This window comes from Nomascus leucogenys, chromosome 3, assembly GCF_006542625.1.
Source record: "Nomascus leucogenys isolate Asia chromosome 3, Asia_NLE_v1, whole genome shotgun sequence".
NCBI classification, from domain to species: domain Eukaryota; kingdom Metazoa; phylum Chordata; class Mammalia; order Primates; family Hylobatidae; genus Nomascus; species Nomascus leucogenys.
The window spans coordinates 1,448,041-1,462,001 of NC_044383.1; the positions used below are offsets into that span (position 1 = coordinate 1,448,041).

General features: G+C 53.4%; 1 protein-coding gene across 6 annotated transcripts in view; it reads right to left on the bottom strand.

The window, feature by feature from the left end:
- Positions 1–428: 428 nt before the first annotated feature.
- Positions 429–13,961, bottom strand: part of JAKMIP3 (Janus kinase and microtubule interacting protein 3) — a 148,532-nt gene continuing 134,999 nt past the window's right edge. For all 6 annotated transcript variants that reach the window (XM_030805146.1, XM_030805157.1, XM_030805182.1 and 3 more), the window contains one exon: positions 429–2,895. The gene's annotated coding sequence lies outside the window, so the exon portion shown is untranslated. The remainder of the gene's footprint in view (positions 2,896–13,961) is intronic.

Here is a 13,961-nt window from a genome sequence, read left to right on the forward strand (position 1 = left end):
CAGCTTCCCACCCCCTCGTCCTCCTCTGGCTCCCCCTCCCCTAAATGACTAATGCAATGTCTGTTACTCACCTGTGTGGGACCGTCCACGGCAAACATCACCAACCGTTCTTATGCACGTGCAGAAGTTCCGTCCCTTTCCTAATTGTTTGATCTCTTCCATGGTTCACATTTGACCAACAGCCACAGGAGGGAGCCTCCCAGGTGGTCCACTGGAGCCAGGTGCTGCCAGACACCCCTGACTGCAGAGCTTGCCCTCCAGGTGATCTCGCAGGTGAGACCTGGGGCTTTCCTGCACAGTGGGCGGAAGGTGCAGACCCCGTTTCTGGTGTGCAGAGGCACTGTTCAGAGAATGAACTCAGAAGTGCAGAAATGGCTCATACGGCTTTCAGTTCAAACTTTAATACCTTTGAGGGGACTTTAATCGTCTAAGATTTAAAACATTTTTTATTAAAACTGTACAATAATTTACAAATGAGTAAAAAATTCTCTGGTATATATCATAGGAATCACAATACAAAAATATTTGTAAAATCTTGTAGATCACCATACAAACCTATGTTAGGCCTGTGAATACTGCTTAGCACGGAACAGAATGTCACGTGGTTAGAGGGTGACTATGAAGGGAGTGCCTGGGAGAATACACACACTACCCGGCATGCTGCCGTAAGAAAACAGGCCCGGTTAGTTTTTGCATAAATTTACAATAAAGCTTTTTAAAAAATATACAGTAAACAAATATATGATTTGATACCTATATTCACAATATAAGTTTCCTGAGCCTAAACTTAATTCCATTACTGTGATAAACCACACACTCTCTCTCAGGGTTTCAAGGATGGGATGACAGTGAGTTGGCGAATGCGTCAGTGCCTCCAAACCCACACTTGGGCACTCTCTTCTTTTTGACTTCTAGTGTCGGTGTTCACAAGCCCTGTAAGGCACTCGGGGTATCCTGAAGGCTACAGATTCTGCAAGGGCAGAGACTTTAAGGAACAGCCATAGTCCTTCTCCAGCTCAAAATCTGGACCATGGGCACAAGGTAAACAACACACTGGTGTCAACAGAGGAATCTGCGATTTATGTGGATTTTTACTTTAGACAAACTAAAGTATCTATGTTGTTCTGTGTGTTGAACACAGAGTGTGATGATGTTAATACAATATAATGTAAATGTTGATGTCCTAGTTACACAGTAAATGTTTCTGGCAACATTTCAGGGTCCTTCCTCTTGCCTTATTAGGGGGTGATGCATTTATACAGACTTCCCCTGTTAGAAGAGCTAGCAGTAAGACAGCCCAAGTACCTGGAGGAAATTCACTGTAGCCCATTGGTTTGGAAAAGAAGGTACAGCCTGCAATTTAGAAATGCACCTTATTTTTAAATACTTGAATTCTGCTGCTGTTCACTGGACCAGGAGGAGTCAATGATAAATGCTCATATTTACCTTTTTGGGGGCAAAAACCCAGTCTGAAATGCTGGATATTGTAATCAGATGTAAAGAAGGTGCCTATGATAGACGAGTGAAAACAATGATATCTAAGGAGAGGAACTGATGCTCCAATTAGATGTGTGCTTTCAGGAATGGGGCAGAGACGCAATGCAGTTTGGATGTTATTCAGCACATTCCTTGCACCTTCTCCCTTTCCTATATACATACTTTTTACATATAAACAATTACAACTTCATAAGAATTTGGTACATATTTACATGCTTCTCTTTGCTGTATAGTTTGCCTTATTGTTATTACAGAACTGTGATTAAGAATGTCTGTGGTGGATAGAGGTGTATGAAGTGCTCCAGACATATATACAACATGCTAAACCATGATGACCCAAATAAACATGAGGGATGTGAACCTGGGAATCTGAGTTTCACTGCACATCTTTCTATCCAAAACAGCTGGCCCATGCAGCTGTTGTTCCCATGCAGGTACACACTGGGACCATGCCAGGAGCTCTCCCAGAGGAGGCCAGACTGGCAGGGAGCCAGATAGAGTTACAACATATTTCTGGATGCCTGCATCGTAGAGTCCATCGGACTTCAACCCAGCGGTTCACCCATAGCGCCACGGCAGCTTTTATTAACACAAGGCTATTGTGTGCCATTCAGTTCTGAGTATAATAAATGTATCAAGAAGATGCAGTCATTAAAATGAGACAAAACTATGCACAGAGGACTAACAAGATTTCCAACTTGAGACGCAAACCCCGAGGTCAGGCTCAGCTAGAGACACTGAACTAGCCCAGTATCTTGCCAAGTAAATCAGGAACTGTGGCTTGAATGACAACAGAAAGGGATGGGTCTTTCTTGGACAAGTGCTGATTAATAGTGCATTTTCCAGCAGAAATCCTGCAGCCGCCAAAGAAAAAGCATATCTGTCTGATACTATTAGCTTTTGCCTGATTTCAACCTAGGGAGGCGTGCCTGGTCTGCAGCCACTATGTCATCTGCCCCAAAGTCAGACATTCTTCTGACACAAATATAAGATGAACCTAATACTTCCAGACAACCCAGTCCTCCCTACAGCAGCTGAGTCGCTTCTTTTATACGATGCTGCACGTTACATTTGCATCTGGCTGCACATCTAACTGCCTCAACTTCTAGGTGCCTCAAAATGGCTAAATCCCACGAATTGCTCTTCTGGTTGAGTGAAAACATGCATAAACGCATGCATGTGCACACAAGTGAGCGTGTGCACACACACACCTCCTGTCAATTCAGCTCTGAGAGCAATAACCTTAGACCACCAAGGGTGGGAGGACACAGAAGTTCCATCTGCAGCCAGTCAAGCTCCATCCACAGGCTGGACGAAGCTCCCGGGCTGCGGCCTGGGTCTCCCAGCAGGAATGGAAATCACACGTAACGTTGCCTTCAGCAGTGCACTGCTTCCTCTCTGAAAAAGAGTGGAGAAAACGCCGTTTAGTGTGACGACCTGGGGAATGTGGGCACCACAGGTCAGCACTCAAGGCAGCTGGGTCCTTGACCAGGCACTGGCTCTGCACAGGATGGTCATTGAGCCAATGGCAGGCACTGCCCTAACGGGTCCAGCACCAGCTACAGCGCCACGTCCTGAGCCTCCAGCCCAGGAGACGCACCCGGCACCCACCGAAGCCCACACTCTCAGGAAGATGAGTCCGTGCTCCCCACAAAGCCCCCCCAGAAGTGACCTTGGATCTTTCTCACTGTGTCTGGGCCAGCGGCCCGGTTTCTACCCAACCTCCCTCATTACTTAGAAAGTGGGCCTCTGCTAGGTTCAAAATTTTTTATTACCTTTCAATTTTTTAATGTTTTTGAAGAAGTTATGAAGGATCTGCTTTTCACAAGGGCGGGCCCCGGATCAGTCCCTGGGGCACGGCAGTGTTGGGTGGGAGGATGCGTGGGCTGAGGGCGGGAGTGAGGGCATGCTGGGACAGAGGCGGAGGGCCCGGCAGTAGAGAAACCACGGTTTTCTAATCTAGGAGAGGTCTGAAGAGCTTTTCGGTTTTTGATTTTTTAACCTAACTTCTAAGTAAGAAGATATTACCTCAAACAGAATGAAAAATAAATGTAGTCAAAAGACATACATGTTTACTTCTTCTCGTATTAAGCATTACGGTTGAAATCTCTGCTGCAGTTAACACAGTACCTTGTTCTTTGTGCCTTTAATCGGGTTCATTTCTAAATAGGTTGTCGTGGAACCGTCAATCTCTAGAAGGTACAGGAGGAAGGGGACCTGCCAGTCCAGCCCTCATATTTTACAGATGGAAAAGGTGAAGCCCCGTGTAAAATAGGGATTTCCCTCGGTGACACTTCCAGGTTGAGCAGGGCTGGGGATCTGGACATCTACCCAGAAACACTCCCACGCCGTCAGTGCCTCTCTGAATTATGTGATCAACTGCCTGGGGTATGAACTAGGCACATGCAAATAAAGAACAGAGGTCTTGTTGAAAATATTATGCTGAATTTTAAAAACTCACACCCCACACTGAAGGAACAAGACCAGAGCACTTGGCTTCCTGTGGTCACTTGATCCCTCTCCATTGTCAACACACTCCACTCACTGCCCTATTTCCAGAACAGGAGACTTTCTGCCCCATCCATGGCTGCAACATGCCACTCACACACACACACTGCGTGTACATGTACACACAATGCACAATACACATAAGTGCACATGTGCACACAGCACATACACACTGCACATGCATGTACACACAATACACTACACATACATGCCCACACAACATGCACACATGCACTGTACATGTGTACACACAATGCAAAATACACATACATGCACATGCAATGCACAACACACATACACATACATGCACATGCCCAAAGACACCACTCACACACAGCACACACATGCACACAATATATACACACATGCATATATGACACACCACTCACAGCACATGCATACACACACACACACACACACACACACACAGTTCTGCTTCCAGGTTTGCAGTCTTCCCAAATCCCTTCTGCCCCACCCCGTCTGTTCCGTCTCTTCTAGGGGATGTGGTCTTCTCCCTCCCACCCTCCCTCCCCTTTCTGGCCTCTGTCCCTCACAGTCAGCTGAGGATCTTATCCAAACCGGAGCCATGTCAGGCACAGGACAGGTGGGAGGCGGCCACCCACGGGTCTGGCCTTGGTCTCTGTGGCTCCATGGGGCTCAATGCCCCCATGCAAGCTCTGGCACCCCAAAGTCCTCACTCAAGAGTGTCTCTGTGGACGGGCCTGAGGCTGCAGAAGCGCCTGCTTGCAAGGGTGGCCATTGGCTGGCGTCTGGGAACTTAGCTTCAAAGCATTCCTTTAGTGAGGAGGTTCCTGCCTAGACTGTTTGTGCAAATAATGTGATTCATGGCAAACACCGGCCTTTCGAGGGCCTGGCATGTTAGTGGGCAGGGGGTGCACAACTGAGTAGCCCCCAAATCAAAACCATGAATTTTGGGTCTTAGCTGGAATTCCCTGAACAGAAACACTGCATATGTGGGGCTGTGTGTTGCTGCTGGAGGGAGTGTGTGCCCCATGTGCACCTCGCAGGGGGAAGAGTATGGGAGGGGAGAGATCACAGGAAGTCTGCTCACAGGTCTGTCCAGGCTGTGCCTGTGAACTCTTCCCTTGCAGATCCAGCCATGCCTCCTGATTATAGGGCTGCAATAATGGTCTGGCTGTGCCATGGCGTGGCCGTTGTGGTGCGACCCTGCCGTGGTGTGGCCCTGCTGTGGTGCGACCCTGCCGTGGCGCGACCCTGCCGTGGCGTGGCCCTGCTGTGGTGCGACCCTGCCGTGGTGTGGCCCTGCTGTGGTGTGACTGTGTGCTGAGTCCTGTGAATCCTAGCGAGTTCCCAGACATGCAGATGGTCTCGGGGACCCCCAGAACATCTGCTTCTGCTGTTGCCTGGAAGTGTGGGGGGTGGGGGGAACATGTGGCTGCGAATTGCCTTCAGGGAATGCATTTTTTTACGTACTTGGCTATTCACATGGCAAATATTTACATGAGTGTATCAGTGCCACAGCAAGCGTTCCACGGGAGAAACCCAGGCAGTCCTCATCCCAAGAGCTCCCAGTTCTCAGGGAGGGGGCAGGAAAGTGCTGCTCAGGTGGCTGAGCTTCAAGTGACAGGAGAGAGGTAGGATGTGGGGAGCTCAGGCATGGTGCAGGTGGAGCCCTAAACAGCTCAGAGCCCGGGGAGCCCAAAAGTCCCATCGACAAATACAGCCCCATGGCCGTGCATGATGCTGGGGGAGGATGAGCACCGAGGGCCCCTGCTCTTCACGCTGGAGGGGAAAGCCTGGGTAATTTTATCTTGGGCTGCAACAAGGATAGCTGATGAAGTATAGGAACAAGTTGACAACCACAATCATGAACTTGGCTCATTGGGCAGTGCCAAGGGTGGCAGCAGGGACAGGAGATGGCAGCATGCCTGGGGCACCACCCAAGGCTGACACAGGGCATTTCCACAGGTCAGGGCCCCCAGTCCCACAGGCACGAAGGCACCAGAACCTCGCTAAAAGCTGCAGAGGCAGAACCCTCATCAATAACACCATGGGTACCACGTGCAGACGGAGTCGTACATATGGATCAGGAAACAGCATTCTGATTGATGTCAAAACAGAGCCCAAGGAACAAGCCCCTGACGTCTGTGTGTGTGCTGGAAATTTCCACTGGGATCTCAACTGTTTGGAAACATAACACAGTTGGCAAGAAAGACAAGAACCTTCCTGGGGTCTGGAACTCTGCCTGCTTCAGAATCATCAGATGATGAACGCCACTAGAAGGCTCAGGACCTACAGCCTCAGTTTCCAAAAATGTGCATGAGACAAGCAACCCCAGGGTTCTCACACAGGGTGAGCCGCTTGGGAGGGGGTGAGACCCTGCAGTCTGGATCCTTGCTCTTCCCCAACACTGCCCCACAAATACACAGATTCCCAGCTGATAGGACATGGAGCGAGGGCTGAGTACAAGACCTTTCCCTATATGCACTTTTGTCTGAGAAACTTTAGCCAAACATTTTCAAACCAAACAAATGGCAACCACTAACTCTGCTCACAGTCAAGGTATTTTTTTCTTGAAGCTCTGATTTGGGGAAAATATGAAATAGACCTTACCCAGACACAGGCTTAGCCTCCTCCTCCCTCTTCCTCCTCTACCCCCTTCATGGGGTCTCTCTCAACCCTAGAGAGGGGACCAGTGCTGTTATCTACTCCCTGTCTGCCCAGGGCCGCCTCTGAGGTCATCCTCTCCCCAGCCACCACGGAGGAGCCCCATGTGGCTTACACGGATCCTGGGATGGTCCTCCCATCCTGGGACAGTCCTCAGGCACCTGGTGCTCTGCTCTGGGTCACCCTCCTACTGATTTTGGCTCTACAGCTCCCTAATAAATAATAAAGGCAGAAGCCACTTTGATGGTGCAGGTGGCAGGTGGGACAGTGAAGTGGGTGCACAGAAGCAGGTGCACACACACAACCAAATGCACAGTGTGCACACACACACTACCCAGGGCACAGGAGCAGGTGCACACACAAGACAATGTGGCCACACACACACACTACCCAGGGCACAGAGCAGGTGCACACGCACAATGACCAAATGTGTGCACACACACGCACACTACCCAGGACACAGGAGAAAGTGTATACACACCACGACCAAATGCACAGGCACACTCCCCCCACACACTGGCATGTGTGCACACACCCGTGCGCACACTTTCTGCCCGTTCTTCCCTGGTTTCATTGTCTATCTGGTGGCGGCAGCTGTTCTCACAGGCCTCCACAGCGATGCCCAGCTACCCTTTCTGAAATCAGCTTCTCTAATAATGACATCCCTTATTAATGGCCCCATGGCCAGGCTAGTAAAAGGATCCATTATTGCTTTAACCAAGATGGCTGCATTATAGATTGCAAGACAGCTGGCCCGCAGGCTGTAAGCTGCTGGCTGAAAAGAATAAGTTAGACAATAGAGCAATAAAGTGGGGAGGGGGACTCATGGTTCCAAGTTGGTTGTTCAGTTTCTGAGATTTTGTGCAAATCACCCAGTAACATTTGAGAAACATCTTTGCCCTTAGTAAAAACGAGAGATTCTAAACAAAGAGCAAGGAGAAATAGCTCCAAAGCCAGTAGGAACCAGAAAAGAGGTTGGCATCATCTCCCAAAGTTGAAGATTCCAACTCCTAATGTGACCCAGGAGTAGCCGCAGCACCAGCACATCAGGAGACCACAGGAATGTTCAAGCAGAACTCATAACAAGCAGAAGCCTGGAAATCACGAAATGTCCACCAGAGGGGAGGTAAAGCCCCAGCACGAGGTTGCAGGTTGGAGGGTGCACATGGCTGAATCCCTGCACAGTGATTCCAAGAACAAACACCCAAAAGATGCCTGTTAACAGAGATTTCAAACACAATTAAAGAGTCTGCCTTTTGGAAACCTGGCTGCCGCCGTGATCGTATAGTGGTTAGTACTCTGCGTTGTGGAAACGTGTCTGCTACAAAGCACTGCACAAAGCCCTCGTGGGGAGGGGATGGGATGGGCCACAAAGTCAGAGGTCAGTGTTTGTTTTGGGTGGCAAAGCCACAGATGTAATAATGAAGGGACAAAATGAGCAAGCAGGCTGCTGCAGACCAGCAGCCAGAGCGAGGCACACACCAGCACCAGGACCAAGGTCACGCAGTGCGTCAAGGAACATGAGGACAACACTGTGCCGAGGATGGGGGACCAGGCAGGATCTGCCAGCAGGGACCCTCCTGATGGTTCTGCCATGCAAATGCAATGTGACCCCATGGCTGCCTGTGAGCTGCACGGGAGCTGCTTCTGCCATCAAACCCACAGCTGGGCCCAGGGCGGAGCCCCTCCCAGTTCCCTCGTGGGGCTGGAGCCCTGGCTGATGAAGCTGCCCTAACAGGCAGTTGCTGGGGGACAGATCCTGCAGGGAACATGGTGGGGCACCTGGAAGACTCCACCCCCTGATCGGGGTCTGGCAGCCTCTGCTTCCAAGAGAGACAGGCAGTGCCTGGGCAGTACTCAGGGAGGGGCGCTTCCCCCAGCTCAGCAACTGCCCTGGGAGGGGACAGCCCCAAAGGACTAATTGTTCACACTTGGGTGAGCTGTTTCTAAACACCTCACCTTTTATTTCTCTTTTTTTCTTTAACAATATAGACAAATTCAGTAAGAAAACAATTTCACTGGGCTATGATACAGAGCATTACACATATCTTTTAAGTGAAGCTTCCTGCTCCATCATGCACGACGGCCACGAACTGTGGATACATCCTGAACAGAGGCAGCCTTTTAAAATCCCTGGATTTTAAGATGACCAAACAGACATCGTCTCCAGCAGCAGCATGGAGGGGGCAGTCTGTGACCCAGCTCAGAAGAGCAGGGCTGTTCATTGGCATTCAGGCGCCTGCTCTGCAGAAGCTGTAAATCTGAACCTGCTGACAGTTAATCAACACACCTCAAGCTTCCAGACCCTGAGCTGGCACAGGCCCAGGCCCTAGAGATCCAGCCCACCCTGGGGTCAAATGGGGACCAGACACGCTGGCGCTGCCGGCTCAAGGGACCCCACCAGCATCCCTGCTTTCCCATCTTGCGGTGGCAGAGTAAGGTGGACACCCCAGCCAGGAAGGCACTGACCACAGAGCCAAGCAGAAGGGACTTTAATAGCAAAAAAGAGGAGTTATTGACCATGGGGTGGAAGGAGACAAGGATGTTTTTGGGTGGACATTCACATGCAAAAAATGAACTTCAATCCATACTGAGCCCCATATGCAAAAATTAACTCAAAGTGAATCGCAGGTGTTTTAAATTTGACATAAAACCACAGATTCTAGAAGGAAATGGGAGAAAACATTTGTGACTTTGAGTTAGGCAAGGTTTTCTTAGTTCTAACATCAAAAACCACAGTTCATTTTTTTAAAGTAGATAAATTAGACGTCATCGAAATTAAGAATTTCTGCTCTTTAAATGACACTCAAGGGAATGAAAAGATGAAAGACAGACTGGAAGAAATACTTTTCAATGGTGTATCTGATAATGGCACGTATCCAGAATAGAGGAAGAACCTCTCAACACTCAAGAATAACAAAGCAAATAACCCAATTCAAAAATGGGCAAATGATCTGAGCAGATGTGCCACCAAAGAAGGTATACGGATGGAAAATCCACACACAAAAAGACGCTCAACATCATTAGTCAGTAGCAAAATGCAAATGAAACCCCAAATAAGATGCCACTCCCCCTCTATTGGAAGAGACCAAATAAGGAGAACCAGCCTAACCTGTGAAGACACTGCGTGTGGGGCAACGGAAACCCTCCCAGCGTCGGTGGAAATGCAAAACAGAACAGCCACTCTGGACAACAGTTACTTATAAAAAGTAAGCATGCACTCACCATGTAATCCAGCAGACCCAATCCTAGGTATTTACCCAAGAGAAAGGAAGACTTGCTTTCATGAAAAAACCTGTCACATATTATAGCAGTTTTGTTCATATTTGCCCCAAACCGGAAACCACCCTGACATCCTTCAACAAGACCCTGGTGCACTGTGGTCCTTTCCCCCGAGGGGATTCTGCTCGGGAACAGAAGGGGAGCCCACGGAACCCACGGAGCCCACGGAGCCACACAGCAGAAGGAATCTTGTGTGGGTTTTGCTGAACATAAATACAGCCAGATCCCCAAAGCTGTGCTATGTGACTCTATTTACCTGATGTGGAAGTGGCAAAACTAACACAATGAGAAACAGGTCAGAGCTGCCAGGAAGGGGCCACTGCACAGGCAGCAGGAGGCAGCTCGGGGATGGGATGGTCTGTGTTGGGGCTGGGGTGGTGGATGCATGCGCCGTGCGTGGGTCACAGCCCAGAAAGCTATCGCAGACACACCACACACACCACAAGCACACCAGAGACCACCACAGATGCACCAGAGACCACCACAGACGCACCAGAGACTACCACAGACACACCACACACCACCACAGACACACCACAAGCATACCAGAGACCAGACACACACCACACACCAACACATCACAGACACCACACACCACCATGAACACACCACACACCACCACAGACACACCACACACACCCCACCATGAACACACCACAGGCCACCACACACCACCACAAGCACACCATAGTTAATTGTACTACATGTAAATTTTTTCAAAAAGTCAATATGTGAAGAAACACGAATGAAATACCAGCTGTACAAAGGCACCTGGCTGCATTACAAATGAACAGCCCTAGGGAGGGTGGGTAAGAAGAGACCCCACCTGAGCTGTTTGGAAAACAGTGTTGTGTGTGGACACTGCGAGGCGGGGGGAAGAGGAACTGTGCTCCAGCTGGGGCATCTGTTTCCTACAGGGTCTGGGTTAGCAATCCTGAGGCAACATGGGTGTATGCCAGGGCTGAACAGATGAGCAGGTACATCGCAGACAGCAAGTGCCAAGTATCTGCTACCACCAATGTTACAAACAAGGAGGGGAGGATGGCTGGGAAGAACCACACACCATTGGCCTGGAATCGGAGGCATGACTATGAACTTGTGGTTTTGTAACAGCATTAGATAGATAGGTGGGTAGATGATGAGAGAGAGGGAAAGGGGGGGAGGGAGGGAGGGGGAGAGAGGGAAGGAGAGGGAGGCGGAGAGAGAGAGGGGGAGAGAGGGAAGGAGAGGGAGGGGGAGAGAGGGAGGGGGAGAGAGGGAGGGAGAAGGGGGGAGGGGGAGGGAAGGAGAGGGAGGGAGAGGGAGGGAGGGGGAGGGAGGGAGAGGGAGGGAGAGGGAGGGAGGGAGAGGGAGGGGGGGGAGGGAGGGAGAGGGAGGGGGGGAGGGAGGGAGAGGGAGGGAGAGGGAGGGGGGGAGGGAGGGAGAGGGAGGGGGGGGAGGGAGGGAGAGGGAGGGAGGGGGAGGGAGGGAGGGAGAGGGGGAGAGGGAGGGAGGGGGAGGGAGGGAGGGAGAGGGAGGGAGAGGGAGGAGAGGAGGGGAGGGAGAGGGAGGGAGAGGGAGGGAGAGGGAGGGAGGGGAGGGAGGGGAGGGAGGGAGGGGAGGGAGGGAGAGGGAGGGAGGGGAGGGAGAGGGAGGGAGAGGGAGGGAGAGGGAGGGGAGAGGGAGGGGAGGAGGGAGAGGGAGAGGGAGGGAGGGAGAGGGAGGGAGGGAGAGGGAGGGAGGGAGAGGGAGGGAGAGGGAGGGAGGGAGGGAGAGGGAGGGAGAGGGAGGGAGGGAGGGGAGAGGGAGGGAGAGGGAGGGAGGGGAGGGAGAGGGAGGGAGAGGGAGGGAGCGGGAGGAAGGGAGAGGGAGGGAGCGGGAGGAAGGGAGAGGGAGGGAGAGGGAGGAAGGGAGAGGGAGGGAGAGGGAGGAAGGGAGAGGGAGGGGAGAGGGAGGAAGGGAGAGGGAGGGAGAGAGGAGGGAGGGAGAGGGAGGGAGAGGGAGGGAGAGAGAGGGAGGGAGGGAGAGGGAGGGAGAGAGAGGGAGGGAGGGAGAGGGAGGGAGAGAGAGGGAGGGAGAGAGAGGGAGGGAGAGGGAGGGAGGGAGAGAGGGAGAGGGAGAGGGAGGGAGGAGGGGAGGGAGGGAGAGGGAGGGAGAGGGAGGGAGAGGGAGGGAGGGAGAGGGAGGGAGAGGGAGGGAGGGAGAGGGAGGGAGAGGGAGGGAGGGAGGGAGGGGAGGGAGGGAGAGGGAGGGGGAGGGAGGGGGAGGGAGGGGGAGGGAGGGGGAGGGAGGGGGAGAGAGGGAGAGGGAGGGGGAGGGAGGGGGAGAGAGGGAGAGGAGGGAGGGGGAGAGAGGGAGAGGAGGGAGGGAGAGGGAGGGAGAGGAGGGAGGGAGAGGGAAGGAGAGGAGGGAAGGAGAGGAGGGAAGGAGAGGAGGGAAGGAGAGGAGGGAAGGAGAGGAGGGAGGGGGAGGGGGGAGGGGGCACCCTGGTGTGGTACTGAGGGTCCATCACTTCTGGGACATTGCCCCCAGATGCATCATCTCCAGGGAACCACAGGCCAGGCAAATCCCCTGAGGAACCTTCTACAAAATAACCAGCCAGTTCTTATCCAAGCATCAAGGCCAAGAGGAAAGGAGAGTGGGAGGGAGAGAGAGGGGGAGGGGGGAGGGGGAGGGAGAGAAGGGGGGAGGGGGAGGGAGAGAGGGGGAGGGGGAGGGAGAGAAGGGGGGAGGGGGAGGGGGGGGGGAGGGGGAGGGGGAGGGAGAGGGGGAGGGGGGAGGGAGAGAGGGGGAGGGGGGGAGGGAGGGAGAGGAGGGAGGGAGAGGGGAGGGGGAGGGAGGGAGGAGAGGGAGGGAGGGAGGGAGAGAGAGGGAGGGGAGAGGGAGGGAGAGAGAGGAGGGAGGGAGGGGAGGGAGAGAGAGGAGGGAGGGAGGAGGGAGAGAGAGGAGGGGAGGGAGGGAGGGGAGGGAGGAGAGACGGAGGGGGAGGGAGAGAGAGGAGGGAGGGAGAGAGACGGAGGGAGGGAGGGAGGAGAGAGAGGGAGGAGGGAGGGAGGAGAGAGGAGGGAGAGAGACGGAGGGAGGGAGGGAGAGAGACGGAGGGAGGAGGGAGAGAGAGGAGGGAGGGAGGGAGGGAGGAGAGAGGGAGGGAGAGAGAGAGGGAGGGAGGGAGGGAGGGAGAGAGGAGGAGGGAGGGAGAGAGAGAGGGAGGGAGGGAGGGAGGAGAGAGGGAGGGAGGGAGAGAGAGGGAGGGAGGGAGGGAGAGAGAGAGGGAGGAGGGAGGGAGAGAGAGGGAGGGAGGGAGGGAGAGAGAGAGGGAGGGAGAGAGGGAGGGAGGGAAGAGGGAAGGAGGGAGGGAGAGAGGAGGGAGGGAAGGAGGAAGGAGGGAAGGAGAGAGGGAGGGAAGGAGGGAAGGAGAGAGGAGGGAAGGAGGGAAGGAGAGAGGGAGGGAAGGAGGGAAGGAGAGAGGGAGGGAAGGAGGGAAGGAGAGAGGGAGGGAAGGAGGGAAGGAGAGAGGGAGGGAAGGAGGGAAGGAGAGAGGGAGGGAAGGAGGAGAGGGAGGAAGGAGGGAAGGAGAGAGGGAGGGAAGGAGAGAGGGAGGGAGAGGAGGGAGGGAGGGAGGAGAGAGGGAGGGAGGAGGGAGAGGAGAGGGAGGAGAGAGAGAGAGAGGGAGGGAGGGAGGAGAGAGGAGGGAGGGAGGGAGGGAGGAGGAGGAGGAGGGAGGGAGGGAGGAGGGAGAGGAGGGAGGGAGGGAGGGAGAGAGAGAGGAGGAGGGAGGGAGAGAGAGAGGGAGGGAGGGAGGAGAGAGAGGGAGGGAGGGAGGGAGAGAGGGAGGGGAGGGAGGGAGGGAGAGAGGGAGGGAGGGAGGGAGGGAGAGAGGGAGGGAGGGAGGGAGGGAGAGAGGGAGAGAGGGAGGGCGGGAAGCACAGGTGTGTGGGTGTGCACAGGTTGGTTTGCATGTGTATTTCCAGGCTGTCTCTGAGAGAGCCTGAAAACTGTCACCCCAGTAGCAACAAGCACACCCCGGTCCAGAGACCTTGGTTTCT